The following is a 6322-nucleotide window of genomic DNA, read 5'->3' on the forward strand; positions in this document are numbered from 1 at the left end:
TGCCACACAACTGGCAAGTTAGGTCTGGGTTGACCGGGGGTATCCGATCTCGACGGTTTTGTCTTCTCTCCCTGCGCTGTTGTCTTGCCTGGTTCTGCGTGTCTTCAAGTTAATTGACTCCAGCTTTACAGAGTGAGCGCCATAGTGGTCTGTCAGAGGCGTTCATTTCTATTTGCTCAGGTTGTATGTTGCACTTCTTGAGCGTAGCTTTGATGTTGTCCTTGTACCTCTTTTTCTGACCCCCTGGATTACGCCAAGCTTCAGGGAGCTGACTGTAGAGGACCTGGCGAGGAAGGCGATGTTCTGGCATACGGATGACGTGGCCAATCCACCTGAGTTGTTTTTCTGCCAATGTGGATTCTATACTCAGCAGGTTTGAACGGTGGAGATTTTCAGAATGAGGTACTTTGTCTTGCCATGTGATCCCTAATATACGCTGAAGACAGCGAATATCGAAGACCTCAAGTTGTTTTACATGCCGACGGTAAGCCGTCCAGGATTCTGCTCCATATAGCAAGGTGGACATGCAGACAGCTCTGTACACAGCTACTTTTGTTTCGGTCTTGAGGTGGTGATTTAGGAAGACTCTGGACCTGAGTCGGCCGAAAGATGCGGAGGCATGATTTATGCGGGCAACTATTTCCTCATCAATATTGTGTTTTTTAGTGAAGATGCTTCCAAGGTAGATGAAGCTATCAGCTTGTTTGATGGCTTCCCTATTCAGATGAAATACTGGGGGATCTCCTGCAATTTTTTGCTGGGATAGGATTTCAGTTTTGTTGATGTTAACTTTGAGCCCCATGGCTCGGTAAATTAATGAGACAATGGTAAGGCTGTGTTGGAGGGCATCTGGTGAGTGAGCCACTAGAGCGCAATCATCTGCATACTGGAGTTCCATTAGGTGTGTCATTGTTGTCTTTGTCACAGACTGGAGGCGCCTAAGGTTGAATAAGTTTCCGTCTAGTCGAAACTGCACTTTCAATTGATCTTCTTCGTTGACTTGTTGGTTGCTCAGGAGGGTGACTGCAGTGAGGTAGATGTTGAATATCACTGGAGCCAGGACATATCCTTGTTTTACTCCAGTTTCTACCCTGAAAAGTTGTGATTTACTACCACCCATACTTACACAGGATTGCATATCATTGTGTAAGTTTCTTAGAATGTTAAGGAATTTCGGAGGTACTCCAAATTTAGAGAGAGCAGTCCATAAAAGGTCTCTATTCACTGTGTCGAAGGCCTTTGTTAGATCGATAAAGGCTATGTGAAGATCACGGTTTTGCTCATGGCATTTCTCTTGTAGTTGTCGGGCCACGAATGTCATGTCACAAGTGCAGCGTTCTTTACGAAAGCCACATTGCGTGTCTGGTAGTACATTTTCTGAAATGTGTTTGCAAAGTCTTGCAAGCATTATTCTTGCCAGGATTTTACTTGCAACGCCGAGCAAGGTGATGCCTCTGCTATTGTCACAGAGGGAACGGTCCCTTTTACGTTTGTAGATGGTGACAATGTCTGAGACAAGCCACTCATGGGGGACTTCTTCCATGTTCCAAATAGAGAGAATCAGGTTGTGGAGAGGTTGATGGAGTAAGTAGCCCCTTTCCTTGAATAGTTCAGCTGGTAGACCATCAGGGCTGGGGATTTTGTTGTTTTTCATGGCCCTGATGGCTTTTATAGTTTCTGGGAAAGTGGGGTTGGTATCTAGGATTTCTGAGTGAGGAATATCAGGGATGTTGTTGAGGATATTAGGCTCTACAGGATTTCGTTGGTTAAGGATCAAGCTGAAATGTTGTGCCCAGCGATCTATTATCTCCTGTTTGTTTTTTAGGAGGTTTCCTTCTAGAGAGCGAACAGGAGTTATACTACTTTCCGTTGGGCCATATGAAATTTTAATAGAGTTGTAGAAACTATGTTGATCATTTGCATCTGCGTATGATTGAGTTTCTTTTGCACGGTCATTCCACCAGTTATTTTCTATGTCTCTGAGTATTTTCTGCACTTCTGATCTTAGCTGTTGGAAGTTTTCTTTGAGAGCTACAGAAGTAGGTTGTGAGAGCCATGCATCGTGCGCTTTATTTTTTTGCTGTGATTAGGTCATGTATACCATCAGCGTTGTTATCAAACCAATCTTGATGACGTCGTGTGGAGAAGCCAAGGGTTTCTTCTGCATTTTCATGAATTATAGTTTTCAGTTTTATCCACTCAGAGTCAAGCTTATTGTCAATGTTGTTTGGATCAATGTTAGGGATCTCAGCCAGCTTTCTTGCTATCCCGTGACGGTTGTTGTTCCGAGTAGAGGTGTCTTTCAGAGCAGGAATGTTTAATTTCTTGAGGGAGGTTTGCGAGAAAGAAGAGGACGGATGGTTAGCTTGAGCTTAGCACGTATTAGATTGTGATCTGTGTGGCACTCGGCACCTCTCATTGCACGGGTCTGGACGGCATCTTGCTGGTCTCCATTTCTTATCATGACATAGTCAATCAAGTGCCAGTGTTTTGACCTTGGGTGCATGACTAGGTTGTGTTCTGAGCATAAGGAGAGCAATCTGAGTCCATTGCTATTCATATTGCCAACACCATGATGACCGATGGCGCCTCCTCAGATGTGGTGCTCCCTTCCCACTCTGGCATTAAAGTCACTTAAGAGGATCAGTTTATCTTCCTTTGGAGTTTGGTTAATGACTGAGTCTAATAATTCATAGAAAGTTTCTTTTGTCTCATCTTCACTGTCCAGTGTAGGAGCGTAAGCACTCAGGAGAGTGGCATAACGACCTTTTGCAAGTGGGATGCGCCAGGACATCAACCTCTCCGAGATGCCAGCTGGTGAGTCTGGGATTTTAGTTAGCAGTTTTGTTTTCACTGCAAAACCGACACCATGGTTTCTGTGTTCATTTGCTGGATAACCTTTCCAGAAGAATGTGTATCCTTCTCCTACCTCTGTTAGGGTGTCCTCTTTTGAAAGACGAGTTTCACTTAAGGCAGCTATGTCAATGTTGTATCTTTGCAGTGCATGGGTGACAAGAGCTGTCCTGCGGTGTGGTCTGTCATTTTCATCACTATCAATTAGTGTGTGAACATTCCAAGTGGCAATGTTAAGGGGTATTTTTCTTCTATTTCGACCGCAGTAAGGAATGCCTTGGTGGATGCGGTTATCCACTCAGGTGGTAGTGAATCAGCCAATGTTTAGGTTACCTTTTCTAAACCCTTCCCTGCCAGGGGTGAGCAGTGGGGCCTCCATTTCTGGCTGCTCAGTCGCACTGGAAGCTGCCGAGGGAAAGATCTGATACATGCCATCTCTCCAACAACCATCACTTCAGTGCCGCCCACGTGCAGGACTAGGGCTGATGACTTCCAGCCGCATTCTCGACCTGTCACCGTCACCCTATCCTGTCGCCGGGGGACTTTTGTTGGTTGGTGGTGAGGATGAGAAATGGTGGTGAAAGCGAACGAAGCAGTGTGCTAGCGCAGAGAAAGGATTATTGTGGCTGTGGGGGTACGCTCTTCCCACAACCACATCTTGGCCCTCCTCAACTCATGTCAGTGGCATGAACGATTCAGGACGACTGACACAGATTTGGGTTGCAGGGATATGTCGGAAAACCAAATATTTCAGGAAACCACCTTATGTGGTACCCCACACACAGATTTTTTGTTTGGGGTTTACTCCCGTAGCCTTAACCCACCCAAGGGCTGTCCACAAGGCAGTGGGTGCAGTGCTTGGTAGGCATCAGGGTTTATCCACACGCCGGTGGTCCTACATGCCATACCTCTGGGGCCTACTGCTGCTCCGAGATCCCCTGTTGGTTTAGCCTAGGGTCGCAAGACACCTAGTTACCGTGCGTGGCCACTGGGAGGCACAACAGGGGTCTAGGGGATGGAGAGGCTGTGTACTGGCAGGGGAAGACTCATGCACTCGGCTTCCTTTTTCACTACGACAGTTAGCCAGTGGCAGAAGCTGAAAGCGAAAAACAATGGGAAAGCAATCATTTGATGCTAACTGTGCTACTGCACGTGACGCATCACATCACCCTGTACATGACACACACACGCACATATATATATATATATATATATATATGTATATATATATATAATAGGAATAGAAAAAAATCTCATACATAACCAGTTTTTTGTTTTTGAAAATCCTCGGTTGGATATTGTGGCAACATTAGTTAAACATGATTGCATTGGTTCCTACATGTAATTACACATTCTCGGCCTCTCTCTCTCTCTCTCTCTCTCTCTCTCTCTCTATATATATATATATATATATATATCTATATATATATATATATATATAGATATATATATATATATATATATAAAGATATGTGTGTGTAATTAAAAATACTTTATATATACACACACACACACACACACATATATATATATATATATACACACATACGTTTTAGTTTCTAACTCTTGCCAATAATTGCTCAGAATAAAAATCTCCACTAGTCGAAAGTGTCATTTAACCCTTGTCATCCTTTCCCTGTGTAGACTCTTCGCAAATTAACCTTGTTAGTAACCTATTTGCAGTGTATTGGATCCCTGTGCCTCGGATGGATTAGACTTAATGGGGTGAAGGCCTCAATTCACCTCTAATGGTTTGATTGGATTTCATTGGGGGAAATTGTAGGAGGAAATGTGTCAAAGTGAACATATAATGTAAGTGGTTCAAACTTTGTCCGACCATGTCTGTAAATTACAAAATATATTTTGCTATGGCTAGACTTTACTTTTATATGTCAACAAGAAATATCCCACTTCTGACTGTATCATTATTATTTTATTATTACTATTATTATTGTTGTTGCCTTTGTTGTGATTTTATGCTACTTCTTTTTGTTTATTTTATCATATAGGTTGTGCATTTTGATAAACAATTGTTTAAAGGACTTAAAAATGGCTTAGAAAACTATACCTATCTCTCTGAAAATGGATACCAAGGGAAAGATAGTAGACACTAAAAACAAGGGGATTATTATTATTATTATTATTATTATTATTATTATTATTATTATTATTATTATTACTAACTAAGCTACAATACCAATGATTGATTGATTAATTTGAGGTTTTCTGGAATCCTGACATAAAACCTCATATCAATCAATCAATCATTGCTATTGTAGCTTAGTTATAGAAACGTGTAATCCAGGAGACCCAAGGATATTTGCACAATGGGATAATATACATGGATTTTCCTCGGAGTTATCAGATCAGAATCTTAATGGAATGATGAATCTATTTAATAGAATAAATATTGATAGAGGACAAATACCGTTACAAATATGTTATAACAGTATTTGTGTTTTTTTTTTTCATAATTGTTATAAATGATATGGACAAGATGCAAATAACCTTCGTTGTCTTTTTCCAAGCATTATATTATAGTATTTTTTGTTGTTGGAAACACCAGTCTGAATTCTAATGCAATTAGAAATGGGAAGCCAGGAATTATTATTTTGTTTTGTTTAGGGTAATATATTATTGGATGAAACTTGTTTGTATATACAACATATATGAATCAATATAAGTTTTTGTTTTTTTTCCGGACTTGGTTTTTAAATTTTCCTCACAATTACTAGATAATTGAAAGGTTTGATTATTCATCTACTTTTTTTTTTACAATCTATGCAAAGAGTTGTTTCAAAATTGATGCATAGCCTTTACAATGGCGCTCATTCTCCACACCAGGTTTACTAGTTAATTTTAGTTTTAAGATTTCTTTTGCTGAATAAAAATTATCCTACTATTTTTCTAGGTCTTCCTCGTAGGGTTATGGGAACTAAATTACTCCATTCATTTCTTTTCTATAATCATAAAAAAAAAAAAACAGTGGGTCAAATCTTCCTCCTCATTTCCACAAAGAATACAGTTTGTACCCCCCCCCCCCGCCCTCCCCCACGATGTCTATTTATAATGTTTAGTTTAACTTATTAGTTCTTGCCCTAAAAATATCACTGATGCAATGTATTGTCATAAATTTCTTGTTCTCTTATATAGATCTTCCACTTTCTGTATATTTCTGAGCTCACTTTACTTCCAAGTTTTTCCTTCCCTTTTTCAATGCCTCACTTCCTAGTTTTGGATTAAATTTCTGTCTTGGTCATTATTTCTACTTGTCTTATATCAAAATGTAATTATTGTTTGTACTTATCTCGATGTTTCCACCCTATTTCGCCTTTTTCTTGAATGTCTGGGATTATTGTTTTTAGTAATTCTTTTTCCCCTCACTAATTTCAGTGTAGGTATTTACACGGTACACAACCTTCACTAGGATTGTAAAATAATCTAATGAACAGATGAGAAATGGGCTATG

This window comes from Palaemon carinicauda, chromosome 9 (genome assembly GCF_036898095.1).
Source record: "Palaemon carinicauda isolate YSFRI2023 chromosome 9, ASM3689809v2, whole genome shotgun sequence".
NCBI classification, from domain to species: Eukaryota; Metazoa; Arthropoda; class Malacostraca; order Decapoda; family Palaemonidae; genus Palaemon; species Palaemon carinicauda.